The 25164-nt window shown below is 49.1% G+C and overlaps 1 protein-coding gene across 1 annotated transcript in view; it reads left to right on the top strand.

The window, feature by feature from the left end:
• Positions 1-25164, top strand: part of PSMD14 (proteasome 26S subunit, non-ATPase 14) — a 391539-nt gene that overhangs the window by 36386 nt on the left and 329989 nt on the right. The gene's annotated exons all lie outside the window — the stretch shown is intronic.

Here is a 25164-nt window from a genome sequence, read left to right as displayed (position 1 = left end):
TGTGGACTACCGTGGGCTCAATGCCGTCACCAGGACTGACGCACACCCCATCCCCAGAGCTGATGAGCTCATTGATCGGTTGGGAGCTGCCAAGTTCCTCAGCACTTTTGATTTGACGTCAGGGTACTGGCAGATGGCCTTAACAGATGGGGCCAAGGATAGGTCAGCATTCTCAACCCCAAAGGGGCATTATCAATTCCGGGTGTTGCCCTTTGGATTGAAGAATGCCCCTGCCACCTTTTAGAGGTTGGTCAACCAGGTGTTGGCTGGACTGAAGGATTTCACGGACGCCTACCTGGATGGCATTGCTGTGTTCAGTTGCAGAACCTCTGGGAAGTCTTAACGACTCTGCAAAGGGCAGGCCTCACGGTCAAGGCCAGTAAGTGCTAGATCGAGCTGGGCTCTGTGGTGTACTTGGGAAACCAGGTAGGAAGCGGCCAGGTGGTGCCCCTACAGCCCAAGATTGACCCCACCATTCTGGCTTGTGAGCCCCCCCCCCCCCCCAAGACCCAGACCGAGGTGAGAGCCTTTTTAGGCCTCACTGGTTACTACAGGAGATTCGTTAAGGTCTATGGAAACATTGTTGCCCCCTTAACAGAGCTGACTTCCAAGAAGTAGCCCAAGAAGGTGATCTGTACTGAGGCCTGCCAGAAAGCTTTTGATGCCCTTAAGGTAGCCATGTACACAGCGCCCGTGCTCAAGGCACCTGACTTCTCCAAGGAATTCGTAGCACAGACTGCTGCTACAGAGCATGGTGTGGGAGTGGTGCTCTCACTACTGAACGAAGAGGGCCTAGACCTGCCTGTAGTCTTCCTTAGCAGGAGACTAGTCCCCAGGGAACAGAGGTGGAGTGCCATAGAAAGAGAAGCTTTTCCTGTGGTCTTGGCACTGAACAAGCTAAGACCCTACCTGTTTGGGAATCACTTCCGATTTCAGACAGACCACAGGCTCCTCAGATGGTTGATGAAAATGAGGGGAGATAACCCAAAACTGTTGAGGTGGTCCATCTCCCTACAGGGAATGGACTTTACGGTTGAACACCGCCCTGGCACAGAACACGCCAACACTGATGGTCTCTCCAGGCTCTTCTGCCTTAGTGAAGAGAACTCCCAGGTTGTCAGGTAGTTCTCCCTATTTTCAGCTGGAGGGGACATGTGTTTGACCTGGCATCTTTTGGCGTGTTGTGGTAAATATTTCATTACCGGTACTATTTTTTATGCGGTAAAGTCTAGTAAGAATAACTCAGTAAATATAAGAGGCAGAATCCGTGGTATTAGAGGTTCTAAAAGGCTTTATTCCTCTACAAAGGAAATACAATTCGAATTGCAGGCTTCACACTCCATCACCATGAGGGTTCAGGAAGGAAGGCAATACATTATTGACAGGTAATCACTTTTATAAGAAATGCATTATAGTGTAACAGATGCAGGAGGGGTAACAGTTGATAAGAGAGATAAAATATGCATACGTAACCAAAAAGGCGGACATATAGGTGTAACTTAGAAAACGTCATTATACATGATGTCACAAGTGGGTGGATCCATAAGAGAATCCTGCAATATCAGCAGAAATATTCGGCAGAGATGCGTGCGCAGCCGCATGACGTGTGATTGGCGTGCAACTAGAGGGTGAAGGGGACTTGACATTTAGCTCTACATGTGGAGACAGAAGTCTGAGGGGTCATGTCAACCTAATCCCAAATCATATCTAATATCTTATGTTTAAAGAACTGTATTATCCAAAAGGAAAGGCCTCTCGGACGGAATCTATTCTATACTGACTGTTAGTGCGTGTACGAGCGTCTAAGTGTCTACATGAGATGCGAGGGGGCAGGAATCTTCCATGGTAACAGGGGCTATGAATTACTTGCACGAGGACAGTGAGGCCTGGCCCCTTGCACGGTAGCTGGAGGAATGTTTACCTAAACTACTAGACAGGAATGCATCGGATGAGGAGCGAAGCAGATAATCTTGAAGGTGAAATACAGTTTTTGGCAGGCAACAGGCTGGATCAGGCATCGTTAGCCGCGCAGGGAGTAGGACAAAGTTCATGGATACAGATGCAGGCTCGTGCTGGAGCTTCCAGAGGCAGAAAGCAGGAAAGGCTTGATGGCAGAATTCAGGGCCTACTCGCCTGAATCTGTAAAATGTGGAAAGTGAACCACATAAAGTCGGTGGCCTTTCATACTTAGGAGTGGAATATCTGACCCATTCATGGTGGATCTGAAAGAGGACATGTTGACGGTGGACGCACATGTATTTGCGTCTTCAAAACTGGATCTGGAGGGAACATACATGTACTTATAGCATGCACATGGAGCCGTTGGGGTCTACGATAGGGGACATAACTGATCACAAAATTCATATTTCCTCATTCCCTCCTTGTCCCCTACGGACCCTCAGGAGATATCGATCTTCATCAATCCATCGATCTGTTCATATAGCATCATTTGTTCTTCTTTCTTCTTCCGGGATTTTGAACGAAAACTTGGAGGTGGGATACACGATGTGGCACACAGGCCACAAATCGCTGGCCCACATTGTAGACATAAGCAGCAACTGAATAGTATGAGAAAGCCAATACCTAGGAAGGATAGTGTTGGAAGGCGGACCCCGAGGAGTCGGTGCGACCACCAAGGGGGGGGGGGCCCTCACACTGCACGAAGTAGCCGAGCGCTGCCGAGAAGTCTCCTGAGAGATCCCTTCTCCTATCACGTCCTAGCACAGTAACACCACCACACAGGACTCAAGGAGGTTGTCTTGTGACAAGCAATTCTTTATCAGCAATAAAAAGGTTACGAGGTCAATATTTACACGAAGGGATCGAGGGATCCACCAAAAGTCTCAGTGTCTCTTTGGAAGGGTCGGGGTAGTGGGACAGTCTTTGGCAGGAATGCGGTACGAGGGTACCTGGGGCCCAGTTCTTATCCTCAAGCTGGAGGACCTCCGGATCTCGGAGGGGTTGAGCCGCGACGGCGTCAGCAGGGCTCTGGCGTACAGTTCGTGGAGAGCCGCGATCCAATCAGCAGGGCTCTCAAGATGGTTTCTGCTCAGCTCGAGCCGCGACGTCGTCAGCAGGGCTCCGAGGGAGGTTTCAGCGAGGTTGGGCCGCGACGGCGTCAGCAGGGCTCCGATGTTCCAGGTGGTTCAGAAAGGGTTCACAGGAAGGAGCCGCGACGCAGTCAGCAGGGCTCGTGATGGTTCCGACAAGAGTTCTTCTCCGTAGGGTCAGCCGCGATTCAATCAGCAGGGCTCTCGACTCCGGGATACAACTGCCGAGCTGTGGTGGGGTCGCCCCAGATATAGGTCTGGAGCCCTTTGATGTCCGGACCTATGCGCCCGAGGGGGCGGAGTGGCCGGGTGGAGGTGGCCAGACGCCCAGCAGGAGAGGCGCCAGGCCCATGGGAGTTGCAGGGCGATCACACCTCGAGAGGGGAGGACAGTTGGGGGTCCCATCGATACTGTCCTCCGCGGGGGGCGATGAATGGTTCCTGCGGCACCCCCTGGCTAGTTCGTGGTGCCTCGATGTCGGGGCTTCGCTGGGGTCGAGGCCGGGTTGAGCGGGGTCGCGCCGGCTGGTGCACGGTGTGACGTGGATGCCAACAAATGTCTTGGTTACTGCATTCAGGGCTCGGTAGTCCACGCAGAATCGCAACTCCGGGGGGTGACCGGGAGCTGCGGCCTTGGGCACCAGGACGACAGGGCTGGCCCACGGGCTGTCGGAAGGCTCGATGACCCCCAGGGCCAGCATCTTCGCTACTTCGGCCTGGATGCAGGCCCGCACTCGGTCAGGCACCCGGTAGGCTCTGTGTCGTATGGGGGGGCTCTCCCCGGTGTCGACATCGTGGACGCACCAGTGGGTCACCCCCGGGGTGAGAGAGAAGAGGGCTGCGTAGTCCCGCAGTAATTGCTGGCAGTCGTTGCGCTGTTCCGGGGTCAGGGACGAGGCGAGTTGGACCCCTTCGATCGATCCATCGTGAATGTCGGATTGCAAGAGGTCGGGCAAGGGCTCGGAGTCGTCCTCGCCCCCTTCGTCAGTCGCCAGCAGCAGGCTCAGTTCGGTCCGGGCGAAGTGGGGTTTTAGCCTGTTAGCATGTAGGACCCGGAGGGGGTTCCGGGGGGACTCCAGATCGACCAGGTAGGTGACGGGACTTTTCTTCTCCACCACCTTGAAGGGCCCGGTCCACTTGTCCTGGAGGGCGCCGGGTTCGACCGGGGCCATGACCCATACTTTCTGTCCTGGCTCGAATTCTATAGTAGAGGTGTTGCGATCGTACCACCGCTTCATGTCCTCCTGGCTGGCCTCGAGGTTGGCTTCGGCCATGGCTCGGAACCTGCGGGTCTGGTTTCGGAGGGTCAGGAGGTATCGGTAGACGTCAGGAGGGGCTCCTCGGGGCTTCATCTCCCAGCCCTCCTTGACCAGGCTGAGCGGTCCGCGGACCGGGTGTCCATACAATAGTTCAAACGGGCTGAACCCCAGGGACTTCTGCGGGACCTCCCGATAGGCAAACAGGAGGCAGGGCAGCAGGACATCCCATTTCCGCCTGAGGGGTTCTTCCAGGCCCTGGATCATCCCTTTTAATGTTCGGTTGAACCGCTCAACCAGTCCGTTCCCCTGAGGGTGATAGGGGGTTGTGAACTTGTATGTGACCCCGCACTGTTGCCACAGAGACCGCATGTACCTGGAGATAAAGTTCGTGCCGCGGTCGCTCACCACTTCGCTGGGGAATCCCACTCGGGAGAAGATCCCCATCAAGGCCCGGCCTACCACAGGGGCCGTTATAGTTCTTAGCGGGACTGCCTCCGGGTACCTGGTGGCGTGGTCCACGAGGACCAGGATGAAGCGGTGGCCCAGGGCGGTTTGGGGGTCCAGGGGTCCCACAATATCGATTCCGACCCGTTCGAACGGGGTGCTGACGGCTGGAAAGGGCTGGAGGGGGGCCTTGACCCGACCCCCCGTCTTTCCGCTGGCTTGGCAGGTCTGGCAGGACCGGCAGTGGTTGTCCACATCTCTCCGCATCCGGGGCCAGTAGAAGTGGGTCACCAGACGACTGTACGTTTTGTCTTGCCCCAAGTGTCCGGCGAGGGGCACATCATGGGCCAGGTGGAGAAGGAACTCCCGGAAGCGGAGGGGGACCACCAACACGCGGCTGGCCCCGAGTTCTGCTACTTTCTGTTCACTGTACAACAGGCCCTCGGTCCAGTAGATCCAGTGGGTGCCGGTCTGGTCACCGTTGGCTTGCGCGGTCGCCTGTTGTCGGACCCCTTCGAGAGAGGGACAGGACTGTTGTTCTTGCTGGAACTGCTCTCGGGTGGGGCCCCCTTCGTGTCGCCATTGTGTCAGCTCTGGGAGGGCGCTCGGAGAAGCCATCTCTTCGGGGGAGGATTCGCTGGGTCCAGGGTCGGTGTCCGCCTCCTCCTCGCTGCTGGTGGGAGGGGGTGTGAGCCCCTCGGGCTGGGCGGTCCCGGAGGTCGAGGATGAGCAGGGGGCCTGGGCGGTCATGGACCGGGTGATGGCGCAGGCCCAATTAGCCAGTCCCAACATTCGGAGGTGCTCTCGTCGCTCTACTTGAGCCCAGGGGGAACTTTCCAAGTCGTTCCCCAGGAGGCAGTCGACCGGGGCGTCGTCGCGCACTGTCACCTTCAGCAGGCCCGTCACCCCTCCCCACTCGAAGGGGACCAGGGCCATCTGGCATAGGCTTTCACTGTTGTCGGCCGTCCGTACGGGGCACAGCACATTCGGGAGAATCTGCCCAGGGGTCACCAGGTGGCAGCGGACAGCGGTGATACTGGCGCCTGTGTCACGAAGGGCTTCGGCCCGTTGTCCATTGACCGTGACCTGCTGCCGGTACTTCTGGGTGTTGGTTGGGATGGGGGTGCAGGGTACCATCTCTCGGCTACCCAGGCAGACCAGGGACATGGCTGCCGGCTCCCACTCAGTGTTCTCTCGGTCGAGGGCCTCCTCTTCCTCTTCTCCTCCCCCCAAGGCGGCGGCTGTCAGCTGCCGGGGCGGGTGCCCGCCGGCCCCGTTTCTTCGGTTCAGAGGGCAGGCCGGATCGCTGGCAAAGTGTCCTGTTTGTTGGCAGCCGTAGCAGGTCACTGGCGGCCGTGGTCCGGGTCGGGCCGGGCCCACCTTTCGGGCTAGGCTCGGGGAGAGATGTGGCTGCGGTGGCCCTCGAGGGGGGCTCCTGGGGGCCCCGGCGGGAGGGTCTCGGTTCCTGTTCGGCCCTCCCCCCCCACCGCGCTGGCGGGGGGGTCCGTTGGGGTTCCTCTGGTACTCCCCCATTGAGTTCCGGGGGACCCGGGAGTTGACCCATCGATCGGCCTCGACGGCAAGTTTTCGCGGGTCGGTCATTTTGCTGTCGAGGAGGTGCTGTCTCAGTTCCACGAAGCAATTGTTGGAAAGGTGTTCCCACACGATGAGGTCGACCAGCTGCCCGTAGGTGGTTACTTTGCTCCCTTTCACCCTTCTAGGGCCCGACTGAAAAAGTCCACATATTCCACCCATGTGGTACCCGGGATTTTCTTGCAGTCTCTGAACCGCTGGCGGTACATTTCCGCTGTTAGCCCGTAGCGGGTGAGCAGGGCCTCCTTCATGTGATCGTAGGAGGTCATCACCTCCTCCGGTAGCTGGAGCAGCGTGTCCCGCCCCTCACTCAGGAACCGCCCCCACAGGCCCGCGCCCCAGTCCTTTCGGGGCACCCGATGAGAGGTCATGGCCACCTCGTAGGCCTTGAACCATTGTTGGATGTCGTCTTTCTTGTAATACTCCTTGACGACTTCTTTCGGGATATGTACCTTGGCCTCGGAAGGCGGTAGAGTGTCTCTAGTACTGGGGGTGTCAGTCCCTCCGTTCTTGGCCTTGATCTCGAGCTCCTTGAGACTGCGCTCGTGCTCAAGAGTTAGTTTCTTTTCCTCCAACTCCCGGTGTCGTCTCTTCTCCTCTATCTCTTCTTGAAGGCGCAGCTGCTCTAGGGCCAGTTTCTTTTCTGCCAGCTGGAGTTCACCGTCCAGCCGCAGTCGGGCGAGCTCTAGCTCGTGGCTCCGGACCTTTTCCCGCTCTCGTATTTCTTCTTCGGAGAGGCCGGTTTCTAGGCTCTTTCTTCCTCCGGTTGCCGGAGTCCGTGCGGTTGCTGCGGTCTCAGTCAGGGGCAAGGGCCCTTCTTCCTGGGAGGGGCCTGCCCCGGCCTCCAACCATGCCCTCAGAGCTTTCTGCATCTCCTCTTTGGTACCTAGGCTGGTGGTTGCAATGCCTTTGTCTTTGCAGAACTGTTTCAATTCTTTGTGCGTATATTCTTCCAGCCGTTCGGGCTGGAACTCCATTGTCGCGTTGTTTTCCTGGCTGCTCATGATGCTGTTCGTTTGGATGGGTAGCTAGTGGGTACTGGCTGGTACGTACTGCGTTCGGCTCGGATCCCGTCGCTGGCCACCAAATGTTGGAAGGCGGACCCCGAGGAGTCGGTGCGACCACCAAGGGGGGGGGCCCTCACACTGCACGAAGTAGCCGAGCGCTGCCGAGAAGTCTCCTGAGAGATCCTTCTCCTATCACGTCCTAGCACAGTAACACCACCACACAGGACTCAAGGAGGTTGTCTTGTGACAAGCAATTCTTTATCAGCAATAAAAAGGTTACGAGGTCAATATTTACACGAAGGGATCGAGGGATCCACCAAAAGTCTCAGTGTCTCTTTGGAAGGGTCGGGGTAGCGGGAAAGTCTTTGGCAGGAATGCGGTACGAGGGTACCTGGGGCCCAGTTCTTATCCTCAAGCTGGAGGACCTCCGGATCTCGGAGGGGTTGAGCCGCGACGGCGTCAGCAGGGCTCTGGCGTACAGTTCGTGGAGAGCCGCGATCCAATCAGCAGGGCTCTCAAGATGGTTTCTGCTCAGCTCGAGCCGCGACGTCGTCAGCAGGGCTCCGAGGGAGGTTTCAGCGAGGTTGGGCCGCGACGGCGTCAGCAGGGCTCCGATGTTCCAGGTGGTTCAGAAAGGGTTCACAGGAAGGAGCCGCGACGCAGTCAGCAGGGCTCGTGTTGGTTCCGACAAGAGTTCTTCTCCGTAGGGTCAGCCGCGATTCAATCAGCAGGGCTCTCGACTCCGGGATACAACTGCCGAGCTGTGGTGGGGTCGCCCCAGATATAGGTCTGGAGCCCTTTGATGTCCGGACCTATGCGCCCGAGGGGGCGGAGTGGCCGGGTGGAGGTGGCCAGACGCCCAGCAGGAGAGGCGCCAGGCCCATGGGAGTTGCAGGGCGATCACACCTCGAGAGGGGAGGACAGTTGGGGGTCCCATCGATACTGTCCTCCGCCGGGGGCGATGAATGGTTCCTGCGGCACCCCCTGGCTAGTTCGTGGTGCCTCGATGTCGGGGCTTCGCTGGGGTCGAGGCCGGGTTGAGCGGGGTCGCGCCGGCTGGTGCACGGTGTGACGTGGATGCCAACAAGATGGCGGAGCCACGAGGAGTATGCGTCCACGTGCAGCTCCGGGTGAAGGGCCTTGGTGCAGTTCAGACGGGTGGCCCGTGACGGCCGGGGCGGGGAACGGGCACAATCCAGGGGGTTAAGGACCACGCCACGAGGCCGGGTCCAACAGATAGGATCCTCCATCCCCAGGCGGACAACACGCTCCAGAACCAACCGGACCAAGTCCAGGTGCCTGGACTCTGGTGTATCTGGCTTATAATCTTATGAAGGCGGGTTATGGCTTTATATACTGACGGTGAATTTTCTGGTATGAAAATGCAGCAACTTGATCCGATGACCCTACAAGCTCCGCCCCTATCGGCCAGGATGACGTCAAGGACAAGACGATTTTGAAGCACAACAATCCGCATAGCAGACTGCTCTTCTGTTAAATTGCCTAAGGCGGAAGTAGTCTCGTTTACTACTGCTTCAAGGGTTCTAGTTAATCTACGTATGTTTACTATTAGTGACTGTTCCTATATAAGGAAAGAAACCTTTATTGAAATCTGTGTATTGCTCCCATGCTGTTTCAGTGTAATCGACAATCGGGAGATCTCTCTGCTGTCTATTGTGTACTAAATGAGTATTTCTGTGATAATCAGGAGGAGCTAGGAAAACAGGTGGCAGAAGGAATGCTATGTAACAGGTACCATCCCAGTCTAGAGGTAGACGTATATATGCGGTCTGGCCACATATGAAGTAGGAATGACGGGAAGCTCTAAATGTAGATTTGCCTTGATCACTGAATTTTATTACAGTGGTGCATTTAATATGGCCCATGTGTATGGAACCATTCTTTCTTACACATAATTCCCCTTTAACTGGGAATACTGACTTAGCGGGCAAGATTGGTGTGGCTTCGGATTCAACATTCAGGATCATGAGGTTAAGTGTAAAATTACCTAATCCATATACTTCATTTTCTAGATCAGTTCCTGTTCTTTTGGGAAGTCCCTCCTTGTTAGGGTAGCAGACTTTAAGCAAAACCAGGTTCAGGTTTCCCCATACCCAGTTGTCTTGATAAACTGCGGAATTTGAATCTAGGGAATTAATCAAACTAAACCATGCTCCACAGGAGCCATTGTGTGTGAACGGATACGGAAAGAGGGGCAAAACTCCCTTATAGTTCTGGTAGGGAGGGAGTCGGCCACATATCCAACAATTTGTAGCGTTGCTGGTCTGATGGGAATGATGTAACATACTAATAAAAGTGTTGTTGCGCAGCGCAAATCTATAGGACAACTCATGCGGAGGTAATTCACTAAAAGAATGTTCAGCAGTAACATTGTAAGCACGTTTAGAAATAGGGTAATACATATGCAGCAATATACTAAAAATGATGATCAGAAGACTTAGAGAAAACAAAATTAATAATGTTACTGTGCAGTGACTACGAAGTGATTTACAATACGCATGCTTTTTAAGCTGCATCTGTTGATTTCTTTCTCTATTCCGGTCTAGAGGATACATGTCAGAGACAAATTCAACCGATTCACCTTGGAGAGGACTTAAACAATCAAATTGTCTGACTTGCTAGACCTTAATTTCAGTTTATAAAGTTCCGTTTTCGTGGGTTCAACCAAGGGGAGCTTTGAGTCTGTCTGTGAGGAAATGCAGGGCTGAGTGTTCACACTGGACGGTAGTCCATAAAATTTCTTGATATGACTCGAGTGCAACCACCCTTTACGTCCCTCGATCTTCACGGCTGTCCTTGTTGCTAGTAGAACAAGTTTTGGCGATTTCCACCTAGGCTCCAGTTGGGTCTTCCGGTCGAAATTCCGTACCAGAACCAGATCACCTGGAACCACGTCATGGGGCTTCACCTCAGTGTTGTCGGGAAAAGCTGCAGCTACCTGTGAACGACAAGATTGTAGTGCAGACATCAAGGAAGCCAGGTAATCTGTCAGCATATTACAGTCAACATCAGTGATTTTGCGAGGTATAGGCGTCCCCCACATATTTGGTGGTCTACCGAAGATCACCTCGTACGGGGATAGCCCTGTTCGAGAATGTGCTACCATTCTCATGTAAAAGAGTGCAACTGGTAAGGCTACTATCCAATCGACACCTTTTTCTCTACATATTTTGGAAAATCTAATTTTCAGAGTTTGATTATGGCGTTCCACGAGACCTGCTGCCTCAGGATGTCGGACACAGTGGAATCTCCATTGGTAGCCTAACAAGAGTGAAACGTGTTTCATTAGTTCGGATGAGAATGGCTGGCCGTTATCTGAGTAGACAACACGTGGCAAACCATACCGTGGGAAGAATTCTCGAACTAACTGTTTGGCAGTAGTCGGGGCAGTGTAATCTGAAACCGGGTAGGCTTCTGTCCAACGGGAAAGAGCACAGACAACTACGAGAACATATTTGAATCCTCGACATCGTTCCATCTGGATATAATCCATCTGGAGGACTTCAAAAGCATGATCGGGAGGTTGAAATCCACCCTGCTCTACGGGGATGCTTTTACCTGGATTAAACTGACATCATATCATACAGGTACGTACTTTCTGTTTGGCTGCTGCTCGCAAGTGTTTGTTGAACCAAATGTGTTGAATACTGTCTAGCATAGCTTTTTCTCCTAGGTGCGCTGGACTATGTATTGTGTTAATGATGACTTGAACCATGGAATCGGGAAGAATCCATATAGATTTTTCCTTCGTCATCCATCCTTGATCCGTTTGGATCCCTCCTAATTCAGTCCATTTCTTTATTTCTTCTGGTGTAGCATGTGTCTGTATGTCAATTATATCAAGGGCGGGATCCTTAACTGTCATGCAATGTGTTGGTGTCGGAACTATTGTCTTTGTCGCGTCAGTTGTATGAGTCTGGTTCTGAGCAGTCTGTTTAGCTGTTCTGTCAGCTAGGTCATTACCCTGAGAAATGATATCGGTAACTTTTGTATGAGCTTTGCATTTCATAATCGATATTGCAGTAGGTAAATGAATCGCATCTAATAGGGCTTGAATGAGGGGTCCTTGTTGGATGTGGGCACCATGAGAAGTTAGATAACCTCTCTCTCGCCACAGCACGCCGAAGTCATGGACGACTCCGAATGCATAACGTGAATCTGTGTATATGTTGACTTTCTTATCTTTTGCTTGAGTACAGGCTTGTGTCAGAGCGATGAGCTCTGCTGCTTGAGCTGACAAAATGTTAATACAATTTGTTTCAATGACTTCAGTGTCTGTTGTGACTGCGTAAGCGGCCACTAACTCTCCTGTACTTGTTCTCATACATGAACCATCTACATACAATGTCAAGTCTGGATCTGATAAAGGGATATCTGTCAAGTCTTGTCTGGGTTTTGTCGTGATAGTAATGACTTCAATACAATCATGTGCTAATGGATCTGTTCCATTTACTGGCAAAAGCGTGGCAGGATTTAACGTATTACAACGTCTGATTTCTATGTGTGGTTGAAACAATGTTAATTCATAACCGGTGAGTCTCGCTATAGTCAAGTGTTGTGTTTGTGTGCGGTTCAAGAGAACCTCTACTGCGTGTGGTACTTGTACTGTCAATTGATGTCCTAACACTATGGCATCGCTTTGTCTGATTGCTAAAGCTGTTGCTGCCACTGATTTCAGGCACGCAGGAAGAGCCTGAGCTACTGGATCTAATGTACTAGAGAAATAAGCACATGGTTTGTGTGATCCTGCTTGTTCCTGAGTGAGTACTGACAAGGCAGTACCTTCGCGTTCTGTAACAAATAGTGTAAACAGTTTATTGTAACATGGTGTTGCTAAAACAGGTGCTTGGCATAAAGCTTTCTTTAAGCTTTCAAAAGCATGTGTATGTTCTTGAGTCCAAGGGAGGACAGTCGATGTGGCGGCCTCCTGTGTTGTCAACTGGATGAGTGGTTTTGCTAGAAATGCATATTGAGGGATCCACTGCCTACAGTATGAAGTGAGGCCTATAAAAGCTCGCACCCCCTTTTGTGTCTTGGGTGGTGGCATGTTAGCAATTAACTGGATGCGGTCGGGTGTAAGCTGTCTTCCCTCCTTGGACAGCGAGTGCCCAAGGTAGACAACTCGCGGGACACAGAATTGCAGCTTAGAAGGGGACACCTTGTGCCCCTTGTCGGCCAGAAATTTTAAAACCGTCAGTGACGCTGTTTCACATTCAGGTTCGCTTCGGGCGGTGATCAACAGATCATCGACATATTGAAGCAAGGCAGTGTTGACTGGCATGTGGATACTGTCAAGTTCTCGTTTTAGTGCTTGGCTATAGATGCTGGGGCTTTCTGTAAATCCTTGAGGTGCGCGTGTGAATTTTAAACTTCGTCCATTTAAACTGAATCCGAACAGATATTGACTTTCCGGATCTATTGGGACGCTAAAGAAAGCATTCTTGAGATCAATTACAGTGAAGAACGTTGCTTCTGAATCAATAGCAGTTAGTAATGAAGAGATATCTGGGACCACAGGGTATTGTGGTACAATACATTTATTTAATTCGCGCAGGTCAATAACTAATCGATATACTGGTGGTGCTTTTGGATCCGTTCTTTTAAGAATCGGAATTATCGGGGAATTGCATATATTGGAGTCGGTTTCTACAACCACTCCTTGTGCAATGAGTTCGTCAATGATTTGCAGCAAAGCCGCAACAGCATCTGGTGGTAACCTATATTGTCGCATTCGTGGTAGTACTACTCCTGTTTTTAGTGTGACTCGATATGGTGTAATGTTCATGCAGCCAACATCAGTGGGGCCTTGTGCCCATAAATGCGTAGGTAAACTCTGCAGCCGGTGATCCATGTCTCTGGACACGTAGTGACCTTTAAAATCACGTAAAAATAATCGTACTCCTTCCGGAGAACAACATATTATAGCTCCTAGAGCTTTCAATGTTTTTATACCTAACAAGTTTTCCGGACATGATTTAGTAAGCAATAAATCTGTAGTACGTGTCAATGGACCAACCGTAAGTGGAAGAGGCTGTGTTACTTCATTAATGATAGGCTTTCCTGAGAATCCAAGGGAAATATTCTGTGAGCCTGAGAGGGGTGCCCCTGGAACTTCACTGCGTCGTATAGTTGTTCTGCTTGCCCCTGTATCAAGTAAAAACTTTCTGTCTTCCCCTAATAGTTCACTATGTACATAAGGTCCCTCTTGATCTACAGGAACCTCAATAAGGGGTAAGCCAACTTCCCTCTCTAGGCTATTTCATGTGTATCGCTGATAATCGGGATAATCTGCTTGTGCATACTGGTACATCTGTTGCGTTGTTGCTTGTGTGGCAGCAATAGGCTGCGCTGGTGGTGGTGCTACGTTCTGTTGTGGAGCTGCCTGTTGCGGAGCTAATTGTTGCGGAGCTGACCTATGTTGTGCATGCTGAGGAATTTGTTGTTGATTCTGATCCTGTCTAGGTGGACGTGGTCTTTCTTGGGTTCTACTTGTGGCAATATTATGTTTCAGGACTGGACAATCGTGTATATAATGACCTTGTTGTTTACAATAGTTGCATGTCCCTTTCGTTGGACCTGCGGAATCACCCTTTTGATGACCATCAGCTGGAACTGACTGAGCAACAAGCATTTTCATTTTTGTATCTTTCATACGTCTTTGTTCATGTTCTTGTTCTTCTCTAATTCTATTGTGGTGATATTGTAACATCTGTAACATCTGTGACGGGGTGTTACCCTGCCAGGTACTCTCAAATTTCAATACTCTATTCTTAACTTGCGGTAGGGAATTTTCAACTAATTTTGTCACAAACAGATGTGGATATGACTCGCTACTTGCTTTTATGCCACTATTTATACCAAAACATTTTTCAAATCGGGAATAGAAATCACTAGTGTCTTCATCTTGCTTTTGTTTACAGGCTGAGATTGCACCCCAGTCCTCCTTTTTCGTAGTTAATAAACGTGGCAGTACCTGTACTAGTAATCCTGGTAGTGCTGTAGTCTTTTCCCCAAGCCCTGATCCTGCAGCTCGGGCCTTTTCTTCGTTTTCTAATGCTGTCCAATCTATCTTTTGGTCTCCCACCTCCCATTCCTTTTCTTTGAGTTTCTCGTAAACACCGGCAGGCATTAATACTTTTAATATTTTCATAATGTCGGGGTAGGTATACTCTCCCATGAGTAGCATGTCTTTTATCTCACGGTGGAAACCTGCTGGATCCTTGTCATGGCTGGGTACTACTTTCTTCATTTCTAATAATTCGATTTTAGTTATAGGCGTGTACACAAACACGCGTGTAAAGTTATTTCCTTCACCTCTGATTGGGTGTACTTCGCGTAACGGATTCAGTCTATCTATGTGATACATTTTTCTTCCCATAGTGGGAACTGGGACGTGTTCTGGGCACATGAAAGTTATATACTGGTTTCGAAATTCTAGAATTTCTTTAATCAAATCAATACCTGACCATCTCCATTTATTCGTGAGTAGTTATATCAATATGTCAGGTAAGGGTCCTGGATCGGAGTGTTGGCTTTTATATAATATAAGGAGGTGTTGAATCATGTATATACCAGCTAAACGCTGTTCGTATGGGGTAAGATTCAGAAACGTGTGTGCTAGTGCATCTTCACTGTATTTGTCGGGACAGTCGGCCCATTGTACTGCTGACCTGGCTAATTCTTGTTCATCCATGGAATCGAGCATATGGTACTCCCTTCGATCTCGGAGTAATTTATCAGCGGCTTGGAATAGGTGTTCAGGGGACCTTGTATTTAACATAGGGGTTTGAAAATGTCTGTTACATTCTGGACGTATCGGACATATCGGATCATTGAAGCCTCTAGTATTATTATGGGGTCTTCCTCTACCTACGTAAGCTATCGTTTCTATTTGTTCTGATTCTTGCTCCTCCTCTCCCTCTGATTCAATTCTGTCTGCTTCTCGTCTTTCTTTATGTATTCGTTCTACTTCCTTGCGGATCTTTCGATACATGGCGATTATACACGCCTGTTTATCATGTTTCTCTTCTGATATGTTCTGACCCCATTTGGCAAGTTTTTGCATGGTATCATGATCTGCCCCAGGCCTGTCTTGGTTCCTGATCACGCAGTTTATGAAAAAACGTAGTAGTTGTCTTTGTACATCCACTTTCTGGTATTCCATAGCTTCGTTAATACTTTCTGGACCTCGCCCTGTTTGGACAAAGTGATATATATTGTCTAGATGTTCAACCATTCCTGGTATCGTCATTAAATATAATGTAGCTCGTCGTATACGTAGTGATGATATTAGCAATCTGTCCTGTTTACCTGGCACTGGATCGTATCTACAATCCACAAGATGTTCTTTAAACATGTCGGATGTCACTAGTTGGGGTGTACGTTGGAGTGCTAAATCTCTAAGGGTCTGTTTATTTCGTGGCGGTGTGGCAAACATGTCTGTCGTACCTCCTGTAGCACCATCTGAGGTGCTGGGCACGAAAGGATTCGTTGGGCGTAAGATAGAAATTGTAGATGCGGGAAAAACAGTAGAAACGGACGGACCTGTTGGAACTAGTGCAGGAGTTTGTTGCTGCGGAGATACAGACGGATGCTCTTGGTGTTGAACACCATCGGCAAGCGGTGTGTGTGGTATGGTATTAGCATACTCGGGAGCTATGTCATCTAAATAGGAGGAAAGGAAAACATCCTTTGCTGTTTTAGGATGTGCTTTTATCGGGAGCAATGGAGGAGTCAAGTCTTTTGGTATTTCCGGGGTAGCCTTAGGTAATCCTTCGGCCAGAAGAGGATACATACCATTTATAAGAGTATTTCTTTGTCTATCTACTTGTTCTGTTTTTACTCGGGTACCTTCCTCTATTAATACATTTTCTCGGGTTTTATTTGAATTCTCCCTACCTTTCTCTTCCTGTCTGAGCGCTTTTTCTGTACGTCTATATGATTCTTTACGCCATAATTCAATGGCATCTTTCTGTGACTGTCTGGCTTTCTTTTTCCATAATTCTTCTTCTACTCTCATGATGCAATCTGCATCCCAGGTCCCCGCTGCGGGCCATCTTTGACTCCCTGGTAAATCTTTGGTGTAGTCCACCCATAAATCAAGAAATAACACGGCATCTAGGCCATGCTTATGATACATAAAGTATCCTGGAGTATCCCTAGGTGGAATGGGAACAGCTTCTTCGAGTACCCCTTTTCTAGTTTTGATCTGTCTTAGTTTTGAAAAGAACGGCATTTTTGATCTGGTTACTTAATTTTAATCACACTTAATACAATAAACATAATAATGAACAATCATTCACACCACAATGTATAGAACGTATTAAAACATTTAATATTTAACATTTAACGAATAATGATGACTAATAAGAAACTAGTTACTGACATAATACTAACACTAAATAATACTTAATTATTTGCAAGACATACTAGATATACTGCTAAACAGTACAGATACACTGCTGAAACAGTGCAGACCAGATTTGTGTACCCAAACCCGTCTTGACCGGCACAGATTATGTGCACGTTTAAATGCCTCCCCGGCAATGGTACTCACCGGGTAGCTCGGAACGGAAGGCCTCGGAACTGAACTGAAACTGGACCGGACTGGACTGGACTCGACTCGTCTGGACTCGGAACTTCGGAACCTGGTGGGCCTCTGTATACCTCGGATCTTGCTCTCTCAGCTAGGCTCTGGTCGGGATACTTCGCACTTCTCACCGCCTCGTCTGGGTGTTGATCGCAGCCTCAGTCACCCCCGCTTGGCCGAAGGGAGATACAGGAAATCCTGCAGGTACGCGTTTTTGTCCGTTCAGCTGTGGCAGGAGACCGGGCCCGCAACGCACCTCCGGCGCGTGAGATGAGAAAGTGTCCCTGTTCGGGCGCCAATTTCTGTGGTAAATATTTCATTACCGGTACTATTTTTTATGCGGTAAAGTCTAGTAAGAATAACTCAGTAAATATAAGAGGCAGAATCCGTGGTATTAGAGGTTCTAAAAGGCTTTATTCCTCTACAAAGGAAATACAATTCGAATTGCAGGCTTCACACTCCATCACCATGAGGGTTCAGGAAGGAAGTCAATACATTATTGACAGGTAATCACTTTTATAAGAAATGCATTATAGTGTAACAGATGCAGGAGGGGTAACATTTGATAAGAGAGATAAAATATGCATACGTAACCAAAAAGGCGGACATATAGGCGTAACTTAGAAAACGTCATTATACATGATGTCACAAGTGGGTGGATCCATAAGAGAATCCTGCAATATCAGCAGAAATATTCGGCAGAGATGCGTGCGCAGCCGCATGACGTGTGATTGACGTGCAACTAGAGGGTGAAGGGGACTTGACATTTAGCTCTACATGTGGAGACAGAAGTCTGAGGGGTCATGTCAACCTAATCCCAAATCATATCTAATATCTTATGTTTAAAGAACTGTATTATCCAAAAGGAAAGGCCTCTCGGACGGAATCTATTCTATACTGACTGTTAGTGCGTGTACGAGCGTCTAAGTGTCTACATGAGATGCGAGGGGGCAGGAATCTTCCATGGTAACAGGGGCTATGAATTACTTGCACGAGGACAGTGAGGCCTGGCCCCTTGCACGGTAGCTGGAGGAATGTTTACCTAAACTACTAGACAGGAATGCATCGGATGAGGAGCGAAGCAGATAATCTTGAAGGTGAAATACAGTTTTTGGCAGGCAACAGGCTGGATCAGGCATCGTTAGCCGCGCAGGGAGTAGGACAAAGTTCATGGATACAGATGCAGGCTCGGGCTGGAGCTTCCAGAGGCAGAAAGCAGGAAAGGCTTGATGGCAGAATTCAGGGCCTACTCGCCTGAATCTGTAAAATGTGGAAAGTGAACCACATAAAGTCGGTGGCCTTTCATACTTAGGAGTGGAATATCTGACCCATTCATGGTGGATCTGAAAGAGGACATGTTGACGGTGGACGCACATGTATTTGCGTCTTCAAAACTGGAACTGGAGGGAACATACATGTACTTATAGCATGCACATGGAGCTGTTGGGGTCTACGATAGGGGACATAACTGATCACAAAATTCATATTTCCTCAGTGTTTCTCCTGTCTTTTTAGGTCTCGCTGAGCCCAGCGCTTGCGCTGGCTCGGAGAGACATTTTGTATTTGAGTTATAAAAGTGCTGCTGGCTGGCCTAGCGTTTGCGTGCACGTGAGCGTGCATGCGCGCAGCCGCCATGCGCTAGGCCAGCCAGCAGCACTCAGGAACGCCTTTAGCTCGTAGTCGCGATCACTTTCGCTTTCACAGCGATCGTGATCGCAATGACTTTCGTAGCATTGGCTGCGCGCGCACACAACTCCCGCTTCTCCCTCTCCCTCACCATATATCGCGGCCGCGGCCAATGCTTGTTTTTGTTTCTCTGTAACACTACGTACATTGTGGTGCAGTCAGCGAGGTGACTTCATCCACACGGTTTTGCGGCTCTGACATGCAAAATAAATAAACATGCACGCTTATCATCTACAAACCTCTACGGCATATCACAATTTACTACCTCGATTATAGAGCCAACACATTGAACACTTTCCTAAAGAAAGACTCTCTGCATGGTGGCATCTGCTCTCAATCACACTCCGAGACAGCCAGCACGTTTGTGCAGGAACTGGCTCGTTTGCACTGCCTCTTTCACTCACTAGCAAGCAAGGCCAATGTGATCTGGCAAGTTGCCAGCATCGAAATAAATACTACAGCAAGAGTTGCACAGTTTTGAAAAAACTACACATTTCAGTCCATTCATAAAGACCTTGTGTTCCCCCGTGCTGTCCTCGAAGCCATCGAGTTGACCTTGTGTTTATCCATACATGTGCTATTTACATTTATTCTAGAGTGTTTTTAGCAATGCAGCAATTTTAAAAGCTTTTCCTGGCCACGCTGGCAGAATCGTCTTAGCGCTTGGCCTGTGAAATGAACCGTCAACATATGTGTATGATTATCCACACACAGGAAGGCTGCCCTGCAGAGCACGGGGGGGTTGAATGGGAGAGGGTGGGGGGGTTACCACAGTGCTTGCCCAGTACCGGAAGTTGACGCAGCCACGGCGAAACTACGTGGGCCCTAATGACACCTATGAGGCTAATCCCGTTTCAGGCGGGATTTCAAATTGGGTCAAATTTGGTATGACATGAGTTTGCCCTCGCGATATTCAGCTGATAAATACAACTTTGTGAGCGGCAAATAGCACACATTCAGGGTTGCACATCATAGAACAAGCAAAGGTTATCCACAATTTGCCCATAATCCCTGTTCTGAGTTTATAATCAGGTGCGGATTGCACACCAGCGCGAGCAGGTAGAAGCACGTTGGGAAAATAAATGCACTAGTGATCAGCCTATGTCTAAAAATAAAAATTCTGTGTAGTTACTTTGCAATCAACTAGACTATAACACCACACAAGGGCTCTCCAACTTGAACTAGAGCATACATTGATAATTCACTAGGAAAAGGGATGCATCAGTGTTTATGTAAGTAAGACTCTATTGTTAAGTTAATTAAAACTCACAGTACATCACATTATGATCACCAGATAAAATATCATCAATAATTAACATCATAAAATGCGCCATGAATCAGTTGGAATACCCTACCTTACTCCATGTTTATGTAAATACAGCAAAAGGAACAGGCTTCCCAAAATGTGTCAGCAGGAGGACTGGCCACACTTTCTAAAGTGCTACTTGCAGAGTATATTAATAACAAGCATTAGTATAGCCAATAGCTCTCGCTTTTGGGACCTTATAAGTATTTAGGTATGCAGAACAATAACCTTGGATCAACCGTGGCTAAACACTTATAAGGTCCCAAAGGCGAGACCTATTGGCTATGCCAATGCTTGTTGCTTTCTGGCCTCCCGGTTTTGACTCTGTTTTTGCTGGTTTAGGGTCTCTGCACACTTTCTCACTGCTGTTCAGTGTGAAAGTGCACGTGCTCCTGGTGTAAATTGTTATCATGGAAAGGTGATTTCCATGATTGACAGATTTGATTTACTGGTAAGTCCCTAGTAAAGTGCACTGACTGTGCCAGGGCCTGTAAATCAAATGCCTCTCCGATGCCGTAAGCATAGACCTCTCCGCACCTCGAACCATCTCTCCCCGTCCGTCCTCGCCGACCTATGTAACTCCTACCTTACTAATCTGCCAACCACCAACCCTCCACTCCCTTATGCCCCCATCCCTGTTATCATAGGAACAAATAGAACCCCCTCCTCCCCCGCTTCCCCCAGACCACCACCTCAACTTTCGCTGATCCACTCTGGCCCACCCTCCATACCCAACCCCACACCACTGAAATGCATGCTAGTTAACTGTCGCTCCGCGGTCCTACACGCCATGGAAATCTCGGAAACCATCCTGAGTGAATCCATTGATATTGCATTCCTCACTGAAACCTGGCTAAATGACCACTCAACGAGCATACTTGACCTTCTCCCCCCCCCGGGATACTCTATTCTTAGAAAAGACAGACCTAACAGAGCAGACCTAACAGAGTTGGGGGAGGGCTAGCCATTATCTTCAAAAAGGAACTTCAGATTTCCCTTATCACTAACACAGGCTACTCCTCATGCGAATACCTGGAAGCAGAACTGTTAACTCAAAACTCCCGCCCAATTCGTCTACACAACATCTATCGCCCCCCGGGACCACCACAGCCCTTCATTGAGGGCTTATCTGATCTACTGGCGCAATCAGCATTATCCAACTAAAAAAATCTCTTTCTTGGGGATCTTAACCTCCATTGGAATGATACGAATGACCCCATCATCTCCCTTCTCACTACACTTCTTGAAATCAACGAACTCAAACAACTCTGCCAATCTCCAACTCACACTAAAGGATCCATACTTGACGTCATTCTGTCCAACGATGATCTGACTTCCGTTACCAATATCATCCCCACTGATTGGTCCGACCATCACCTTATACTCTTCACCATTGCTACCTCAGCAAACCTCCCTGCCCCTAAAACTACCAGACCTAAGAAATTGACCAGAAACCTAAAAGGCATCCCCCCAGGAGTTCTACAATCGAAACTCCAAGCTCAACTTCTTCTCATTCCCCCCCCTCCCAAAATGCGAATGAGCTCACTGAACTATTTAACAATACTGTTACAGATATTCTTGACCAACTAGCCCTGCCTAAACTCAAAAACCAAAGAAACACCCCCTCAAACTCTTAGTTTAATACAGAGATAAATAATGAGAGACAGGCACTCAGACTGTCGGAAAGAACCTGGAGACACCATCCCTCACCCTCCCATCTTGCACTTCTCAGACATGCCAGATCCACTTACAAAAAACACATCCTCAAGGAAAAGGCATCTTTCTTCTGCACTCAACTTGACCGTGCAAAAAACAGACCCAGGGAACTCTTCAAAATCATCCGAACCCAAACTTCCTGCGCACCTCCAAATATGACAGCCTCATCAGACAGATGTGAAGAAATTGCCCACTTCTTCTCGGACAAAATTGCCAAAATTGACCAATCCTTCCTTCCCACACAACTATCCTCCAACTCCCAATCCAATCCTGTCCTCACCTCTAATGCCTACTCCACATCCCCCCTTCCAGACGACACACTCTCTCCTCTGCCCTCTATCCTGCCGCTCCCCAGCGAGCCTCCTCACCCGCCCATTTCCATACCCCCCACCACTCCACAGGCCTCTCACCTTCCACATCTCCAGTAACCAACTCCCCTGAATCTCAACTTAAGAACAATGCCTCCTTGCTCAACTTTCTCCCCGTCACTGAGCTTGAAGTCCTCAATATAATTGGCAATCTAAAACCGTCCTCCCACACAAAAGACCCAATACCCTCCAACCTTGTCCCTGCCCTTAAGCACATCATCTACCCATTCTGGACCAAAATCATCAACACCTCTCTCTCCACGGGCTGTGTCCCCTCCTCCCTTCAGCTTGGTCAAATCTCACCCATAATCAAAAACCCCAATGCTGACCCCAATGACCTAAATAATCTCCGCCCCATCACTAACCTCCCCCTTCTCTCAAAGGTACTTGAAAAATGTGTCCTACTACAACTAGATAAACGCATAGAAAATTTCAACCTTCTCGACCCATTTCAATCTGGCTTCAAAAAAGGCTGCAGCACCGAAACGGCAATGCTCAATGTCATAGATGACATCCATCAATCACTTGACAATGGCGAGACCTGCCTTCTTATCCTTCTTGATCTCTCCGCAGCATTCGATACAGTCAACCATTCAGCCCTACTTAATGTGCTAAGGACCCGTTTCGGCCTTAATGGCACCGCCGACAAATGGTTCATCTCTTATCTACAACACCGTAATCAGCAAATCAAAATTAAAAACTGTCTCTCTACCCCCACTCCTGTCTCCCTTGGAGTCCCCCAAGGATCTATTCTCTCTCCCTCCCTCTTTAACCTCTTTATGGAACCCCTCACCCTCATTCTTAACCAAGCAGGCATAAATTGCCACCTCTACGCCGATGACACCCAAATCTATTACAAGATTAAAACTCATGCTGACATCTTACACCTGAACAACACCCTTACCAAGATCCAAACCTGGTTCCATTCCAATCATCTCAAACTCAACCCTAACAAAACCGAAATCATTCTCTTCTCCCCCAAAAATAACCCTCTACCCGTTCAATCATGGATCCCTGACCTCAATGCACTCAATTGCTCACTCACCCTGTCCAACTCCGTCAAATCTCTTGGCATCACTATCGACAACACCCTAACCCTTAATGTTCACATCAAAAACTCTGCCAAAGGAGCCCTCTTCACTCTCCGCCACCTCAAGAAAATTAAACCATTCATACCCACCGATTATTTCAAACTCGTAGTTCAGTTGCTTGTTCTGTCATGTATTGATTATGGTAATGCCATCCTTAATGGAATCCCCAAAGTACACCTAGCTCCAATCAAAGCTGTGCTCAACCTTGCTGCCAGGCTCATCATGGACTGCAAACGCTTTGATCATATATCCCCGGCTCTCAAATCTCTTAAATGGCTCCCTATCGTAGGCAGATCTGCCTACAAAACCGCCTGCATTACTCATAAAGTCCTCCACCAAAACACTCTGCATTGCCTCTCAAAGAAACTCCACACTGCAGGCTCCACTCGACCTCTGAGAAGCACCAACACCCTACTCCTAATCCCACCTCTGCATAAAAAGAAAGCTACACAATCTTGCTCCTTCTCTGGCAATGTCCCTATTATCTGGAACGCCCTCCCAAAAAACCTGCGCTGTAATCCCTCCTAGTCTAGTTTCAAAAAAGACCTCAAAACCCACCTCCTCAATTATTATTGGGGTTCCTAACCTCTGTCCTACTCCTGATTGCTTATCTATCACACTATATTTGTTCAGTAATTATATACCCTGTTCTCCTGTTTCACCATTTACCTAATTACTTAAATGTATAGCTCCTGCCCCTGTTTATTTATCTGGTTTTGTATAATGCTCATGTTGTCTGTACTTTGTAAATTTTTGGTGCACTACCTTTCATATGCTTTTATACCCTATGTGCCTTATACTATCCTTATCTTGTAAAGCGCTCTGATACCTCTGGGTCTAGCCAGCGCTATATAAAACCTTCAAAATAAATAAATAAATGCTACTTGTCGGCCTGCAGCACTGATTGTGCCACCCACAGCAATAGCCCTGAAAAGGTATCTCAGACCTGCCACTGCAGGGTCTACGCGCAGTTTGTAACTGCCCTGTTGACAAGGCAAGTGCTAGGCCCTAATCTTCCCTTTTCTTACACGTCACCCCTAAGGTAGTCCCAAGGTACCCCTGTGGGCAGGGTGCTGTGTATGATAAAGGTAGGTCATGTACCGGTGTGTGTGACATGCTCTGGTGGTGAATTACAGTTTATTTCGTTTTTCACCACTGCAAGGCTATCTGTCCCATAGTTTTACTTATAACATCTTATTATCACTTTTGCTTTCACAGAATGGAGTTTAGTATGCCTGGACTTTGGGTGTAAAAATACAACTTTTAGTAAAGATGATTTTTATGTTCTGTGTTTGAAAATACCACTTTCTGAAAGTGGGTATTTCCTTGCTTAGCCATCCCTTGTGTGTCTGCTGGGTTTGTGGATTGATTGTCTGGCTTTGGAGGGACAGAGACTGGGGATGTGCATTCTCTTCAGACAGCCACTGGGGGGATGTCGAGGTGTGTCGTGCCTTTCCTGGATGAGTCAGGGCTGGGCTGATCAGACTTGGGCTGCATTTTAGAGTAGTGGAAGGAGATTTTCTAGCGCCTAAATGGGCCTGGTCTGTCTTGAACAATGCTGTCTTCACCTCCTGCCAGGAAACTGGGCCAGAGAGGACAGAACTGGTTAGGACTAAGCACAGACACTCTCTGCCTGAGGGAACAAAGGGATTTTGAGTATAAATACTGGGGCCCAGACTCCAGAACTCACTGAAATCAAGGAACCTGCCAAGAAGACGAGCTGGAAGAGCTGCCAGGAGGAGAACTGCCCCTTTGCTGTGTTGTTGCTTTGTTGGGTTGGCCTGCAGTTGCTGCTTCTGTTTTGGGCAGTGAAAGGACTGGACTGACTTTCTTGACTTTTGCTGAGTATCTCCAAGGGCTTGAAGTAGAGCTTGCCTCCTGTTCTGAAGTCTCAGGGACTGAAAAGACTTCACCAACCTCTGGGTACCGCTTCTGGAACCGCTGTTTCAGTTGCCATAGAGAAGGGAAACGCAACTGACTGTCACCGACTCGGTCGCTGGCTCTGTGTCCTGACGGTACCGCAGAGGGCACGTCC

This window comes from Triturus cristatus, chromosome 3_1, assembly GCF_964204655.1.
Source record: "Triturus cristatus chromosome 3_1, aTriCri1.1, whole genome shotgun sequence".
In the NCBI taxonomy this organism is placed as follows: Eukaryota; Metazoa; Chordata; class Amphibia; order Caudata; family Salamandridae; genus Triturus; species Triturus cristatus.
This window is presented reverse-complemented; position numbering and strand designations above follow the sequence as displayed.